The sequence below is a fragment of the Rhinichthys klamathensis genome, unplaced genomic scaffold (assembly GCF_029890125.1).
Source record: "Rhinichthys klamathensis goyatoka isolate OS25496 unplaced genomic scaffold, OSU_Roscu_1.1 h1tg000042l_1, whole genome shotgun sequence".
NCBI lineage: Eukaryota > Metazoa > Chordata > Actinopteri > Cypriniformes > Leuciscidae > Rhinichthys > Rhinichthys klamathensis.
This window is the reverse complement of record NW_026606589.1, coordinates 4,142,858-4,160,971: the sequence shown is the minus strand read 5'-3', so window position 1 is coordinate 4,160,971 and position 18,114 is coordinate 4,142,858. Positions and strand designations below refer to the sequence as shown.

Genomic DNA, 18,114 nt, shown 5'->3' with positions numbered 1-18,114 from the left:
CCCAAAACCCAGGGGAACCTTTTAAATTGCCCCGTCCAACTGGAAAGAGGCACTGAAGCGCTCTGGGTCGGTGTGTTTGGGGCTCATGGGTAGATGCCATAAGACATAGTCAGAACTCAAAAAATCTGGTGGGTCTTCATTGATAAAGGGCTTTACAGATATAGTGTGTGGTATGCTGGGAATAAATTCACTAGCTTTTTTAATGCTGCATGTTTCAAAAGTTTGTCACTGTTCTGTAGAAGAAAAACGACGCCACATTTCGTTTAGATTTATTCCCGTGTTCTATTTTTCTTTTATTAAATCACTGGCATTTTACTAATGTTACTGTATAGGCAGTGTTATGATTATAGCAGTCTTTTGATTACATGTTTTGTTAAAAAAAAAAAAAAAAAGCAAACAAACATTTATATTGATTTATATTGAATTATTATCGAAGTTTATTAATTGATTTGATTTTTTTTCTTGTTATGCCAAATGGCAATGATTCATGATTCAATTTCACCAATTTTTAAATTAAACGTTTTATTTAAGTTCTTTTATTTGCTTTTGTTCTCACTGTATTTTATTTAGTCACAGTAAATTCACCTCTTAGAACATATTTTAGTTCATTTAGAATTTTTACAATCCTAATAAATAAATATTTTTACAATATATAATGATCCAATTATAGACTCTTAATCAGTTGACTATTTCAATCCAAACAGTGACTTTTTTTGGGGCTATATATTTATAAATATTACACACACAGACACGCACACACTGCCCGGCCGTATATATATATATATATATATATATATACGGCCGGGCAGTGAATATATGTGTGTGTGTGTGTGTGTGTGTGTGTGTGTGTGTGTGTGTGTGTGTGTGTGTGTGTGTGTGTGTGTGTGTGTGTGTGTGTGTGTGTGTGTGTGTGTGTGTGTGTGTGTGTGTGTGTGTGTGTGTAAAAAAATAAAAAATAAATATATATTCTGATTTATAAAAGACCATCATAATAATTACATTTCTTTGTTCACGCGTTCACAATTAAATAAACACAATGTGAATTTATTTACAAATCGTTTCACTATACTTTTAGTTGATGTTGTCACTTTCGTCATTTCCGTCATACTTGCGTCTAAACTGGCAATTTTACTGAGAAATATTCCAGGTGTTTCCATATTTTTTTTTCCCTTCTCTAATTGAAATGTATACACACAGCAAGCCAGACAAACAAGTTGATATGGGAAACACACAGGCCTATTATAATAAACTGCTAACCCCGAAGAGACACTTTTGAATGAATAACAACATCTGTAGGTAAACAGAAGATTAGTTTAAAATCTATCCTTGATCCACACTTTAAAATAAACGTTTATGGCGAACGTCGGCTTGATTCTCCTCTGTGATTCTGTTCAGGCTCAGCCTTCGTTTGCACTGGTTTAAAAGTGATTCTACAGTATATTCATAAACGCAAGAACTTTTATATTGTGACCAAATCAGACTAGAGAATAAAAAAAAGAGTATAACTTTTAAAGGAGAAATAATGTTAAAAATATATGTGATTTAATCTATTATAAATAAAATGATATACCTAAGCATTCTGAGCTGTTACATACTACATGATTGACTGCATCCCATATGGCTTTAATAAGAAATGTAATTCAGTTAAAATGGCTAACTTTAGATTTAGATTTTGGTTTATCTCCATCCTATCTGGTATCCTGTCGATCATTTACATAATAGGAAGAAAATGAGGTTACAATTAATAATGTGCCCTCAACTTGAACGGAGCATATACCTGTAAGTCTAATAGAAATACTTTCAAGCATATTCACCTCAAGTTACAGAGTTCAAAAGCAAGCCATTTAATGGTGAATCGTTTGCATAAGCGTGATATTTTCCAGATCGTTCCACTAATAGACACATGCGTTGGGTTGTACCGGACAGCAGCAGGCATCTGTGTGTATCTTGGATGTGACTGACTGCCGGCGAGTTATTCATCACCCGCTGTGAGTCGAGGTCAGTGGCTGGTGAGCTCTTGGCAGCCACTAAAGATTGTTAAACTTGGTGTTAAATGCTACGTATGTGTGACATGGGCGCTAACACATCGATTTGGAGCTCTAAGCCGTGAGCGCGGCAGAGACGTCCCTCATACATCACCCTTTGAGTCACCCAGACGCCAATCTCCATACATTAGAAGCGCAGTAATGCGTGTGTGTGCGTCAAATGGACGAGATGAGTGGCTGCATCCCGATTCCTGTACTTCTACTGCGCACTAGAATGGCTTACTTCACTGTTGATGGGAAAATAGATGCTTTTCCATACTGGGAAACAGATTTAATGTTTGCTATGCTTGTAATCTCTTGGCTAGCGGTTCATGGCGAATGGGTCAAGGCACATTCCACTTTGATTTAGTCAAAAGTTTCAAATGCTCCATTTTCCAATTAGTGGGAAATCGATTTTGCTTCTATTAAGTAACTGAAAATGGACACATGTTTGTGTTCAGCCATTATTGTTTATTGAAAAGTGAAACCTTTATTTTTTTATTTTTTTATAAAGCATAGTGCAAATCATAACAGGGATTTTTTTCAATTAATTATAGTCTTATTCTTATGCCAAAACATTATAGAAGTCATGAACCACATTGTCTGACCTTAAAATTGTGTCTTGATACCACATACCCCATTGTCACATATTGTTTGCATGTTAGCGTTAGCATCTAGCTGAATTAATTACTGTAAAATTCAATATAAGCTCAAAAACGCATGAGTGCTTCAAAAACACAAGAACACAAGAAAGAATGGGCTACACAATCTGCACTTCAAATCTTCAAAAACCTGCAGATACTTGCAGGTAATAGAATACTAATGAAATAAAATCCCACTTAAGCGTACTTAAAGAGAGTTCATTTTCATGACTATGTTTCTTAAAGGAGAACTCCGGCACAAAATGAACCTTTGGTCTAATAAAACATTGGTACCTGGTCAACCGTTCTCTGAGATTTGTTTTCATGATAATCGAATGTAAAGAGTTTTATCTCTAAAAACTGTTTAGCGTATAACGCTAGTAATGGGGGCATATAAGAAGTAAAAAGAAATCGCTAGTTAATACCACTAACAAGGCTCAAAATAGCCCCACACGAACACAGTAACATAATGAGGGTCCCTACATGCCAAACGAAGCATTGAGAACTTTGTAAGTGTACAGACTGTTTAATAAGAAGATAAAGATAAAGACAGGAGCCATCTTTGGAAAACAGTCTCGACTAATCAAACCACGAACGACGTGCTAAGTGAGCTGAACTGTATGAAGTTCAGTGAACTTCTGAACTGTATGAATGGCGTTCGTGGTTTGATTAGTCGAGACTGTTTTCCAAAGATGGCTCCTGTCTGTATACACGAAGTGGACTGTCTTTATCTTTATCTTCTTATTAAACGGTCTGTACACTTACAAAGTTCTCAATGCTTCGTTTTGCATGTATCCCTATAGGGACCCTCATTATGTATGTGTTCGTGTGGGGCTATTTTGAGTCTTGTTAGTGGTATAAACTAGCGATTTCTTTTTACTTATTAAATGCCCCCATTACTAGCATTATACGCTAAACAGTTTTTAGAGATAAAACTCTTTACATTCGATTATCATGAAAACAAATCTCAGAGAACGGTTGACTAGGTACCAATGTTTTATTAGACCAAAGGTTCATTTTGTGCCGGAGTTCTCCTTTAACAGTTAAGTACACTTTTAAAAAGTGTACTTATAGATTGTATTAATGTCATATTAAAACGTTTTGGTTACACATTTAAGGTGCCCTTGTTACAGTGTAATTATACATTTAAGAACTAAGTAATATTATTTAACTGCATGTACTTTAAGTTTAGGGTTGGGTTTAGTGTTAGTTGCATGTATTTCACATAATTTATGGTTACTATTGTAACTACATGTTGCATGTGTAACAAGTGCACTGTAAAAGTACATTTTAAATCTTTGTGATTTAATAATGTTTTGTTGTTCTTTAAATAAGTACACTTTTTTAAGTGTTGACTAACGTACTAAAGCAGATGTAATTACATTAAAATCTCTTTTAGTTGACCATAAATGCTTGTCAGTACATTCATCAATACACTTATATTTACATCAAAGACAATATACTTTTAAAGATATAATAAGGTCAAAAATCACTCTAAAGTTCAGCTAATTGCATTTAATATCCATTTAAATTGCAATACATAAATGGCATTAAACATGAAATTTAGTGTTCAAAAACATTAAAAGAACATACTTAAAGCCTCGCTCACACTACAGGAGTTTTAAAATCCTAACTGATTTTGAAATCTGGTTGCAGCTCACACTTAAGGAGAATCTTTGCAGATTTTCTTACCTCAAATCTTAAACATGCTCACACTACAAGATTTGAAAATCGTGGCGCATCACACACTACACAATGTTATTAAGATTCGTGCCAGAGAAAGCGCCTCACGTGATCTCACGCAACAGATCGTAAGCGGAAAGGTGGATGTAAACAAAATATCTGTCCTTCATATCAAGTCATATTCGTGAAAAGGTTGCCATGTGACCAAGGAAAGCGAAATCTTTAAAAAAAATCATCCTTTTAATAAGGATATTTCTAATGAATGGCGTCAGCTCTGTTCAATACAATGATCAGCAGCGTTGCTCAATGCCCATTGCTGCTCAGCTGAGCATTGTAAAGTGGAGCTCAAAGTTAAAATTAAAATAATTTACTTGTTTCATTTAACCTATCTTTCAATGAATATAACTTTATAATGAATATAAATATTTTATAATGAAAATATTTTTGTGTAGGCCTAGGCCTAGTTCTGTGAATTACACTGTGCAAACCAAAGTAATAGCCTACAGTAGCTACTACCCACCGGATGAAGAAAGGGCTCTCAGTCTCCACAGAACATAAAATATTCATATTATTTTATTTTTCGTGTTGGCATTTGAGGAAAAAACAATGTTACGGACATGACCGCTCTAAGCGACTTTAAAATATGCTTTAAAACTTTCACAAAGACATCAAACAGAAAGCACAAAACCTTTCTTTAAATCGAATTTTGTTTTGTATTAATTGTATCTTAATTTTAAACAATGTTTCATCAACCAATTGCCTGGATTTTTATAAATAAGAAGTAAATATAGCAGACGATAGATAATCACGAAACGGAGGCGTCGGCGATACTTCATAAATGAACCGAAACTCAGCGTATAAGATAGCCTACTTGCTTCACATACATGTCTACTTTTAAACAGAACAATTCAAAACGAAAGAAAACAGACTACAGACTGCTCTCTGCTTATGTAATCCGTATGAAATGTGCATTTCTCGCGTGCATCCTGCGGAAGACGGAAGAGTTGCAGATGGTTCAGGATCGATATCGAAAAATCTATATTTTTGACAACACTAGATTGTAGGCTACTTAGTTTATTATTTCAGATGCCTTTATTATGGAACCGATCGAGGTCCTCGACAAGATTTTTTCTCCGATTCTCGGGAGGGGAAAATCGGGCATAAATCGGCCTAAAACTCCTGGGGCCAGTTGCACCAACAGGGCTTACGCCTGGTCTTAAGGTAAGTAGGTCTTAACTCAGCATTCTAAGTCCGACCTAATAGTTACGACTGTTGCACCATCCAGGCTTAAGTCATCTTCTCGCTAAGACCGGGCGTAAATCTTACGCCTAGTCAGTAGCAGGCGTAAAGTCAAAATCTAGGCAATATAATAGCGTTAATAGGCCTATCCGTTTTCCGACAGATAATGTTAAAGTGAAGTGATTTTGCACTAAAAGCCACTAAAAGCAAGTAATTGTTCATTGAATCGTTAAAATGATTCGTTAAAAACGGTCAAAAAATCTTCGCTGTCTGTTGCATGGAGACTGCTACGGTTTCATTTTGAAATTCTCGTCAGCGAAATAAAGGGGAAACAAACAATATTCACAATATTGTGTCTAAAAAGTAACTCACAATGTTAACTTATTGTTAATTTAACTGTTGTATAAAATAAATATCACATTTGCAATTGTGCACAGGAAAACGGCACTTTTAATAACATAATATGATATAAATATAAGACAAAAAACTTATTTGGGGACATAGCACGAGAAACAAATGTGCATCGTCCATAGTTAAAACAATGATTACAATATCATCATAGACGATACATAGCACACACTCCTAAGCACATAAAGAATGAACTTACAACAGAACTGACATTTATTACCAACGTTCTTCTACCTCTCCTCTCGCGTGCAGGAGACAGACGTAATGCTGCCGCGAATGAAGCGAATTGTCACGTGCTGACTGTACAGCTCTATTAACTTATTTCAATGTCGGTGAAATTTCCTTTCCTTTTTCTTTGATCCTCCATTGAAACGGCTACAAGTTAACAAAACAGCGGAAGATTGTTTACAGCGTAACCCAGCAACGCACGCTGCTAGGCAACCGCTAGAGTTCCATGGCCATTCACATGAACACGCAACGCTAAGACCAGGCGTAGTTAAGCCTAGGCTTAAGTTTGGTTGGTGCAACCGACGTTAGGTCAACTCTAAAGACTGGTCTTAACTAAGACCTACTTAGCAGTTAGGACCAGGCTTAGTAAAGCCCTGTTGGTGCAACCGGCTCCTGTAGTGTGAGCCAGGCTTAAAGGTTCTGAGCGATCCTGGGTGACGTCACTTCTTGTTGACGTTCGAACTATTGTCACACAAAACGGAGGCTAGCTAGACCCTCCCTCCCTCCTCATCTGCACACTAACCCCCCAAACCCCACCCCCATACCCTTCTTGTCGGTCATTGGCTGGAACAGTTTGTTATGTTTCGTGGAGCAGGTCGCTGCAGTTTGTTTTTGTTGCTGTTTGTGGAGCCTGCATGGGCTGTATACAGAGATCGCGTTTCTTTACAGTGTGTTCAGGGGACAGGCAGCCAGCGGATAGTGAGGAGATGTTTGCTGTATGTGACAAAAAATGTTTTGGCCTAAAAAACGCGTGAAATCGCTTAGAGCACCTTTAAGGCGAGACACGGCAGGCAAAAACATAGGGTTTTTTTCACTGGTCAATTTTGAGATTTCGGATTTGTCTTCAAAAACATGTCTTCTTTCAGACTTGTGGTGGAAAAAAGTCCGAAATACACATTTAGGTCTTTATTTTACTGCACTTTGTCTGTTTGCGTCTGTAGATTTCTCATAAATTCATCAAAAGTTGGCGATCTAAATCATCCGTTGCTCCGCGATCGCGATCTGCACCCTGTCATCACACACGCCGTTAGAAAGCTCTCTCTCTCCTGTATAATACTGTCGCATCCAAATAGGGTAATTTCCTTTTTATCAGCAACCAATCGTGAAAGTAAAAGGGCGCAAATGCGCAATCTCATTGGCTGATGCCAAATCTTTAAAGGGTCACTTCACCCATTTCAACATTAATCTTTATTGAAAGTGGGTCATATATGTAGTCGAAATGTAAAAGAAATTTTGAATTTGATGCCCTCTTGACCGAGAAAAGACAGAAAATAACTTTAGTGCGCATTTGTATGCAAGACAACAACTCCCACAATGCACCACATTGCACAGCTCCGCAAGCCACTCCCACTAATCCAGAACAGCGCAAACATCAGAGAAATCACTTTTCCGTCTACAAGGCTAACGTTAGCTGCCACCAGAGTTAGAAATTCATTTCACACAAAATTTCTAGTTAGTTGGCTGTGGCGAGCAGGACGAGGGCGAGGGATGTGATAGGACAGCGCGAGGCCGGTGGCGCGAGTGATAATGAACGACAGCTGTGAGACGCACCGGTCTCTCTCGCGTCTCTCACCGAGGAGCGGACGCATAAAACGAGGAGCGACGACAGGGCAGATCGAGAGAGGAACAGGCCTGATTTTATGTTGTGTTTTGTTTCTGTTGTGTGTGGCCAGCAGTGAGGGGCTGCTCTTATATTTTTGTTTTGTATTTGTTTATTTTACTATTAAAATGTTTAAATGTTTGCCGGTTCCCGCCTCATTCTTCCCACAACAACGAACCCCGTTACATTGGCAAACTCATTAGTGAATTACTCCTCGTTTGTATTTCTTTCTATATGGTGAATTATTGCATGATGATGATAAAGTTACCTGGATGTTCAGTCAGAACATATGCGGTGCGAAACTTGGATGGATCACAACACAAACGTCCGTGTGCTCGTCTGATTCAGAGGTTTCGTCCAGGTGATATTGCGATCGTTGAAATTCTCTGCAGCAGACGGACTCTATCTGTGTCCGTAGCGCACAGCGAGAGCCGAGAGCACGACATGTAGGCACCAGCAGTCCGCCCAGCTCGAGCCAGTCCGGGCTTCTCGTCTGCGCCGGGCTGGTCTCCTGCGGCGGCCGCTGCCGCAGCCGACGCCGCCGCCTCTTGTTCCTCCATCAGCCTCAGCTGCTCTTCGCTATATTGTGGCTCGTATAAATAGCCACGAACATCAGTTTCGAGCAAAAGATTTTCAAAATCCTCGTCTTCCATATCGTGTGTCGTAAATTCAGGCATTATGGTAAATCTAACTCCTTGAGCGCTTGTTAGCTTAGCTTGCTGTCTTCCAAGCAAGATGGCGGATTAATAGTTTAGTTTCTTCAGGTTTAGTCCCACCCACTGATCTGTAATAGGCCGGTGGGGTGAGTGGGTCCCACGCCCTTGAATAATAATGAGCTAAAGGCTGTAGTTTTCTTAATATGCAATGAAATTTATCTTCCGTCCTATTGTGACGCAAAATGACGATATTTACGTCACGATAGGACGGAAGTAAAACACTTAAATCCTTTTTTCTCCCATCTCAGAAAAAAAACAAGCAAAATTCCACCATCATTATAATATATGACTGGGTTTCTAACAATACAAACCTTAATGCAAATGGGTGAAGTGACCCTTTAAAGCCCGTTTTCTCAAAATGACTTTTCTCTCATACTCAAAGTCCGAAATCTTCAGTAGCACCTATACACACCAAACTTTACAGTCTTGTACCTAGTTATATTATGAAGACATTTACAGAGGGATTTGTAAATATATTATTCCTAGCCCGATTTATATAACATTTTATTCCAAAAAACATGGCAAAAATATATATTTTTAAGGCTTTTGACAGTATATTCTGATTTATAGGATAACAAAAGTAGATATCCATAAATCCCTCTGTAATTTTTTTCCCATCTAATATGTGAACAGAATGAAAAAAGAATTTTGAACATGGCTTTATCCAATACTCAGATTTCATTTTTTGAAATATATGCAAATTAGCGCATATTTAATTAGATAATGCCTAATTTGCATATTTAAACATTAAATTACAGAAAACTTGTAATACATTTTTTTCTCATCTTAATGTAGGTAATCAACTGGGAAAGTTTCATGGTGATATCTAGTTAAAAAATTACCCTATTCACCTGTAGTGTCTCGCCTTAAACTGAAATTGTACAAAAGTTTCCTTAAAAATTACCTTAAATTGTGTGATATGTAAAATCAGGAATACAAGGCCAGTCACGCATCAGCTGATGGCGCGGCTGATTTATGATGTCTACATTACATTTCAGACACATTACAGAAGTCTTTTTTAATTCTCCATTCACTCATTCTCTCTGCTGCAAGCTACTTTAAGCTGTCACCTCTGTTTGAGTCTTCATATTACATGGCCGCAAGGGGCTTTAAAGCTGTATTTTGAAATGAGAATACTATTTCTGGTTCTCTACTAAATATAATGCATATATACTGTACAGTATTTTATATATATACATATATATATCTTTATGAACTTTTAGAAGTGTCAGAGTTTCAGTTGTGTAGCTGTCAATGGATGGACAGAAAGCTAAGATTTAATCTAAAAGATCTTCATTTGTGTTTCACAGATGAACGAAAGTCTTACGGGGTTTGGAACGACATGAGGGTGAGTAATTAATGACATCATTTTCATTTTTGGGTAAACTATCCCTTTAAGTGTGTTCAGAAACTATCATGAATGTTTACTCTCTTAAAGTACACTTAATATGATTGTATTATATTAACATTATCTGCAAGTACAGTTTTACAAATACGGTATACTTTTCAGATTTGAAGTACACTACAAATGCACATCCAATATAATTTAAGCATGGTTTATTTTTCACGTTGGTCCTCTTGCCAGCTAAAGAGAATGCAGAGGGGATATTCATACTATGTGCTAGAAATTCAATGAAAGCTGGTTTTCTAATTGTAAATGTATTCATGCATGCAGTTATTGTGAAGACAGGCGTCCCGGGCCTGTGTGTCTATGGAGAATCTGTTTATTGAAAAGCGTTCTGTCACATGCCAGAGCCTTGAGAAAGCATCCGAATCATTGCTTTGTAAATTATTTGTTGCCTGGACTCATGCAAGTGTTTCATGTTAATCTCCAGTCAGCCCTTAAAGTGCCTGGAGTAGGTGACAGCTTATTAGTAAAAGTCCAAAAGAGAGACACATTCCTTTCCTTAAACAGCTCTCATCTTCCAGTTTTCCTGGATTAATCCAGTGGGAATAGCTACAAGGAGTTTCTAATATCCTTTTCTCTCTCTGTGCATCTATAGATAACTGTTCAGTTCATTCAAAACAGCTGGAAGGGGTGTTTGCTTGATCAAAGTTGCACAGCAAAATGACTTTCTCCATTCTACTCATGTTTGGACAGTTTAGCAACTTGTGTATCTCTGATAGCTGATCAAAAGTGCTTTCTTGGATTCTTTTAATCTGCCCATAGTGCTCTACTTGTTAAATTACTCAATTATCCAAATTGTAATCCTGAGTTTTGCATCGGATTCTCGAAGGAAACTTTTAGTAATTTGCGGTTTGTCTCTCTGGGTTGAGATCTATATGCCTAACAGATTCAATTGAGTTTCTTAGCATCAATCTTATAGCAGTATCAAGCATGCTTCTTTGTCTCCAGAAAAAAAGAGGTATTTCACATGAGGGATGCAAAAAGGAAGTTTTGGGTCATGAATTTATTACAAAAAGTCGAGATTTACTTTTCTTGTCAGGGCACCCTAATTCCACTTCCTAAATAATTTGCTTGTTCATATCAAGGCTTCTGGAGCTTAAGAAAAAAAATGTAGATAAATTGCAGGATCTGGTCCAGTTTGATTCAAGCTACAAATCTTGTTCGGGTCCCTGCTGTTTACTTTTATCTTATCTTTTCTAAGTTGAGACATCTATCTCCCCTAATATCTTCACAGACTCGTCTCTCTCAGTTGAATTTGGAGGATTTTCAGTGATCAGTGGTTTTCTTTGCTAAAACTTTGCTAAAAACTGCATTCTAATGAATCTTATATGTAATTGCACATTTGCAATGATAAAGTTGAAATTAAGTACATTTAAAATATCTTAAGTTTAACGGTAGTGTTATTTGATATTACGTTTAAAGTTACTTTACGTGTGCTTTAGTGTGCTATAATCACCACATCAAAAGAAGTGTGCTTCTTTAAAGCACGACAAAATATAATTAAAACATAATAGTTTAAAATGCACTTTAAATTAAAACTTTTAATTTGACATTATTACATAGTGCACTTAAAAGTGTACTTAAGTCTTAACACAAAAGCCCTCTTTAAAGGGTTAGTTCACCCAAAAATGAAAATTCTGTCAGTAATTACTCACCCTCATGTTGTTCCAACCCCGTAAGACTTTCGTTCATCTTCGGAACACAAATGAAGATATTTTTGATTAAATCTGAGAGCTGGCTCACTCCTCCATAGGCTTCTTAAGGGATCGAAACTGACCGGCCCAAAAGTTATGAAAGACATCGTTAAAATAGTCCAAGTGACTACAGTGGCCCAATCTTAAGTTTATCAAGCGACGAGAATACTTTTTGTGCGCAAAAAACAAACAAAAATAACAACTTTATTCAACTATTCATTTCCTTCTCTGTACGGCCGTGATATTTCACGTAGTGAAACTACGCAAAGCTTCTAGGTTGTACGTCACGCATCACACACATGACCAGCGTCGGCCAAAAGTGAGCCTACGTGTGACGTGCAACCTAGAAGCTTTGCGCAATATCACCACGTAAAATATCACGGCCGTACAGAGAAGGAAATGAATAGTTGAATAAAGTCGTTATTTTTGTTTGTTTTTTGCGCACAAAAAGTATTCTCGTCGCTTGATAAACTTAAGGTTGAGCCACTGTAGTCACTTGGACTATTTTAACGATGTCTTTCATAACTTTTGGGCCGGCCAGTTTCGATTCCTTAAGAAGCCTATGGAGGAGTGAGCCAGCTCTCAGATTTAATCAAAAATATCTTAATTTGTGTTCCGAAGATGAACAAAGGTCTTACGGGGTTGGAACAACATGAGGGTGAGTAATTACTGACAGAATTTTGATTTTTGGGTGAACTAACCCTTTAAGGGCACTTAAGTGGCCTTTTATTTCCCTAATATTACATTATCTGCAAGTAGTCTTTTTAAATACATTTTTAAAGTGCAAATTCAATACAGTTAAGTGCACTTCTTTTTCACAAGGGCAGGACTGTGTAATGACTTAAAAATAAGTCAGAAAAAAAAATAGTATTTAGGGAAAACATCACCATGCTGCCAACACTACGCTGTTCTGAATGAAATATAGTTGTTTTAGTCAACACCATTAGATTTTCTGTCAGAGAAATGGAAATGGAGCTGAAGTTAAGTTTAAAAACCATCCTGTAGTCGTCATTAATTCGTCTGTCTACAGTGGTTGCAGTGAGCTGGTGTCAGTGGAGATCGACCTGTGAGTCATGCGGTCAGTCTCTCTCTGCCCGCTGCTTCTGCAGTGTTGCTAATGTGAAGATGTGAGCCAGTCTCTTGGCACATAAGGTTCAATTTTTGTGACACTGTAGCTAGATAGTAATTAACCTCTCCTATTTCTGCCATCTTGGCTCTATTGTGTGCTAATATGTCTTCAACTCAATCTGGCCTGTTCCTCTATTATGTATCTGCTGCTTGGCAGCTTTTTGAGTTTCGCTCAATTCTGCAGTCTTTCAAGTGCTTTCAGTCAGTCGTCTCATTGGCTAAAATTGATTAAGTTAAACGAAAACATGAAGGAAGCACAAAAAACACACTCTCCAGGCAGCTAATAAGGAGTTGTTACCGTAAAAGTCAAAAGTTTGGAGCTTGGCGTTCCCTTTTGGACTGGTAGTGATCTTTAATCAATTTGGCTGGATGCTAAACTGGATGGACTTGATTTTCTCAAATGGAGATTGGGCTTGGCTGTACGGTAAATGGACTCACATCTGCATTATTGAACTGTTGCCTGTTTCGGACTGGTGCCCAGGATGGTGCCGGGGTCGTGACCTGTTTTCAGAATATGGCCTATGATTTCAGAATATGGACAGAATCACGGAATAACTTGGAATGTTGCAGAATTTTGGATAAATAAATCAAAAGTAGGCCTGCACACTTAATCAAATGGTGATATAGACTTGTCTCTGTCTGTGAATATTAAAGTGCAAAAAAACGGCTATTAAAAATTAAGTCTGCTTGTTGAGCGTGTCTCAGTTTGGTCTAGCTCACATACTCATGCACGTGTGACGATCGTGGTATTTCATTGTCCTCCGTCTCACTATATGAGGACATGAACGCATGAACTTCATCTCTAGAGTTTCTCTGAGAGTCTATTCACCAGCATTTCACCATTTCATTTGAGAAAAATATTGTCAGATACACACTGGAACTCAAAGGTCTTCGCGATAACCCACCCAAATAAAAGTTCGGTCTGACTTGAAGAAATGATGACAGAAACATAGAATGTATTTCTCAAAGTGATAAAAACAATAGGACTTTAAAACATTATTTAAGACATTGCACACTTTAAACAGTAAACATCTGTTGTGCCGCACCTCGTTTGCCAAAAAAATTAAATTTGATTACATTACTAAATTATTTAAATTGTTTGAATTGTCGATGCATTCATTTGATTACCATCGTTTTTGATAATACATTTATATTAAATCATAAAATATAGAATTCAGAACAAATGTAACCGATGATGCAGAATTTTAGAAGAAAAAAAAATCATTTTATAGGGCACAATTATTGTAATTTTTTTAATACATTTTGGTACATTTTCATGATTTCAAATGATTATACATGCTTTTTGATTATTACAATTAAATTTAACCATTAAAAAATAAAAATAGATTTCCTAAATATCTGATTTTTAAAAATATTTTGATATGTTGTTCAGTTGCATAAGTTTCATGATTTTAATCCATTATACATGCTTTTTTATTTAATACAATTTAATTTATCCATTAAAATGCAATCCAGAAAAATTAAAAGAAAAAACCTAGAATTTGGGAAAAATTCACACTGAATTTGGGAAAAATAAAACCGATTTCATAGGGCCCTAAAATATATATATTTTTGCAAAACGTATAATATATATATATATATATATTTTTTTTTTGAATTTAATACGTTTCATGATTTCAAATGATTATGCATGTTTTTTTGATTAATACAATTTCCTGGAAAAAAAAATTATGGGGAATGGGGAAAAATAAAACTGATTTCGTAGGGCCCTAAACTTTTAAATGTTGTGATATTGTTGTAATATTGCTGTTCGGTTGTATAAGTGTCATGATTTTAATTTATTAGACATGCTTTTTGATTACTAAAATTTATCCGTTTTAAATAAAACGGAATCCAGAAAAAATTAAACTGAATTAAAAAAAAAAAAAAAAAAAAAAAAAAACATTCATAGGGCCCTGCTGGTGTGGGGAATGGACACACACTCTCCTGTAACGTACATCCCACCCAATGGTGGACAGAATGAGCTCTGCAGAACCAACGATCTCAGAACGTGTCGACTTACACCCTAAACACAGTCCTTCTGTCTCGAATCTCGATTAGTAAACACAACCTGAATGCGTGCGCTGACAAACACATAAGGCGCAAACACTGCATTAGTCTAATTGATGACTGTGTTCTCAATGAGGAGTGTGTGTGTGTGTGTGTGTTTTTTTTTACAAATGAGCGATTTGGAGTGCCTGCTGGGTAATGTGATAGCGTTTTATTGATGAATTCCAAACGAATTGGATCAACTAGGCATAAGCGCTCCTACAGATCCTCATCCTGATGTTTCATCACAGTGCATGATATGAGATGGCACAAAGGAACAATTTATATGAAAGAAGTCATTTGTGTTCAATTTTTTGCTATTATGAGAACTTGAGTTTTTCATAAGAAGAGATAGAATATCATTTGTCACATTATGTGTTTTTCCATCCGTCCTTGAGAGAAAGAATATTACTGTAATGTTACATCAGCTGAGATCTGCCTTATAAATCGTAACTAGGATAACTGCCTCCAGCTCGCTCGCTCGCTCCACTTTTCCACAGGTATGGTGCTCATTTTGTGCATTAGAACAGTTTTTGGCTGGTAAAATCATCTCTAAATCATCTAGACACCCTGTGGTCTCTAATGTCCAGTAACTTTCGTGCACAAGCACTAACTGATTTCCTCAAGTACAGTTTTCAAAACAACAAGATCTCAAAACGCTAAACTATCGTATTCATTTTTCTGGTCAGTCTGGAGTAAAAATGGTTGTATTTGTGAAGATCATAACTGAATACTATGCATTTGATTTCTTGTTATTAATTTATTTATTACTTTCTGAGAGGTTTGTGGTTCATGTTTAAAAGGGGTGATATTACATTGAGATAATCACTAGCAAAATGAATTTCACAGTTATGGTCACACGGCCAGTTAGTGTAGATAAAGATTAACCTCTGTGAGTTTCTGTCATAAATACATTTACTGTTTTTAATTATTTTTGCTTCAGAAGAATTAATTATAAAGAAATAGTCCACTCAGTAAAGGTAACATTCTCATTAATATAACTTTAATTAAAGAAGCTGATAGAGAGTGAAAGATCGAGCACTGCAACAAACAACAAAAACTCGTGTACTTTATCTGTACCATGACTTTAAAAATCGAATAGACTTCTTTTGAATATCTCTTTGTACGTCTAACAACTACCTGTTAATCTAACCAAGACTCCGCTTAGAATGGAAGAGACTGTCTCCCTGACATGTAAAGTAAAAAAATACAGTACGTTTTGTTTTTAGAGGCAGGTTTATCTGAAATTGTAGGCTTATTTTTCCCCCCCTGACAAATGAAAATACAATATTATGCCAAAATATTTTAGCATTTCTTTTCAAGAATTTTATTTTTAATAAGGATATATCAGGAATGTTGTATCACCTTGACCTGTTTTACTTTATGCACCCAAAAATATTCAAAATAATTATAATAAAGAGTCATTCAATAAAGTATTATTCATAGTCACTGTATGTACGCGCTGCATTTGTAATGTGTTTGAATAAATTAATTGGGAAAAAGTGTCCCTACTACATGATTCCAATTAAGTCATGACAACTCTCGGGATAGTTTATAAAACATTTCATTCATGTAAATGGAATGTACATAGGTTTAGTCTTGGCAGACTAGATCTGATACGCTGCTGCTGCTGAACAAGTATGACTTTCTGCTAAATGCTCAGAACATAAAAATGTATACATATTGTATAAAATGAATGGAAACATGCTCCTACTGCTAGAGCGTGGGATGCAGATCTAGGCAGGTGGTGCTGGGGAGGTGGAGGAGTAGAAAAATAAGTTGCATAGCATAGCGCATTAATGTATTTGTTTAGATGCAATGTGGTTATAGGGAAGTATAATGGATATGTGAAATTGATTGGCTACATCAGAGTTACAGCAAATAGAGTTTCATGGCTGAACTTTTCATGTATCTGAGATTTGACGGCACTACCGCTTGACAAATCCATAATTAGTTCCTCCTCACTGTAGCAGCCTTGTAAAACATGACCGTTTCCAGATAAACTGTGTACGCCTGACTTCAGCCAATCAGATTAGAGCTTGCCAGATCATGAGGCTGAGATTAGTAAACAAAAAAAAAGTCAGTGAGAGAGGTGAAGAATGTGACATCATAACAGCTTTTGAAAAACACAAAGTAAACAGCAGAGCTAAAGTAATCTAAAGTTTAATCTTCCTCATGAATATGCATGCACACATAATTAAGGTAACGCCGTCACCTTCAATGCAGTATGCAAATGAGTCCGTTATTGATTTGATTTTTACTTGTTCCTGTCAGCTATATGCGTTTATGTGACAGGTGTTGATGACCGTATGCAAATGTTGGGAATTTGCCTGTGAGATTACAGTCTCCACCCCTCATGAAACACTTCTTGCTTCGTTTTGCTTCATAAACGTGACAAGATGTATTTGCACGTTATCTACAGGCTGTGCATGCGTTTACGTCCCACTTCAGCGTTCAAATGATTTCTTTGAGCAGCCGTGCAAAAAATAACACACCTTCTCTCTCTCTTCCTCTCTAGTACTCCTAAAAGGAGACAAAATATATTCTAGCAGAGATATACATGTAAATATGATAGTCTTTCTCTTCTTGGAAATATACATATTGATGGCATATATTGATTTTTGTCCAATAAAAGTCTCTGTAGAATGATACTGACCCTTCATCAGAGTAGCAGTAGGAGCAGATCATGGGTTGTGTTAAGATACAAGTGTATTAATTACTGAACACTGCATATAGTATGCATACTATTTAACACAAATAAAATATTGCAATAATACAAAGTCAGTGCTACATTCTCTTGAGAACAAGACGCGCTCTTAATTAGATTGAATGTGCACTTTCAACCGTAAAGGTTACTTAAATCACTTAAAAGGCCACTTAAGTGTACTTAAAGAGACTAAACTTTCATGACAATGTTTCTTAACACACTGCTGATGTGATTTGATCTTTGTACTTCCTATAAGACATCACATGATCTTCAAACAGGACGTGTTTGAGCAATGAATCAATGATACAATCACACACACAATCTCAATTATTTACTCATCCTCAGGCCACAAACTACAAAAGGTTGAAGAATAGAAGATAATCTAATGATCCACCTCACATATAACCACCTCTCATGGCTGCACTAGTTAATATTGTCATTGTTAATACTGTTAAATCACCAAACTTTCTCTCATTTTATATTATCTTTATTAAAAAAATCTCTGCAATCTCATTGGGATGATCTGTGTTCAACTGTGGCCGCACATTAGTTTATCTGATCATGTTTTATATGCCAAAATTACATTTAA

The 18,114-nt window shown here is 36.4% G+C and overlaps 1 protein-coding gene across 37 annotated transcripts in view; it reads left to right on the top strand.

The window, feature by feature from the left end:
• LOC130082286 (adhesion G protein-coupled receptor L3-like) overlaps positions 1-18,114 on the top strand; it is a 357,233-nt gene that overhangs the window by 46,944 nt on the left and 292,175 nt on the right. For all 37 annotated transcript variants that reach the window (XM_056247124.1, XM_056247125.1, XM_056247121.1 and 34 more), the window contains exon 2: positions 9,850-9,887. The gene's annotated coding sequence lies outside the window, so the exon portion shown is untranslated. The remainder of the gene's footprint in view (positions 1-9,849; positions 9,888-18,114) is intronic.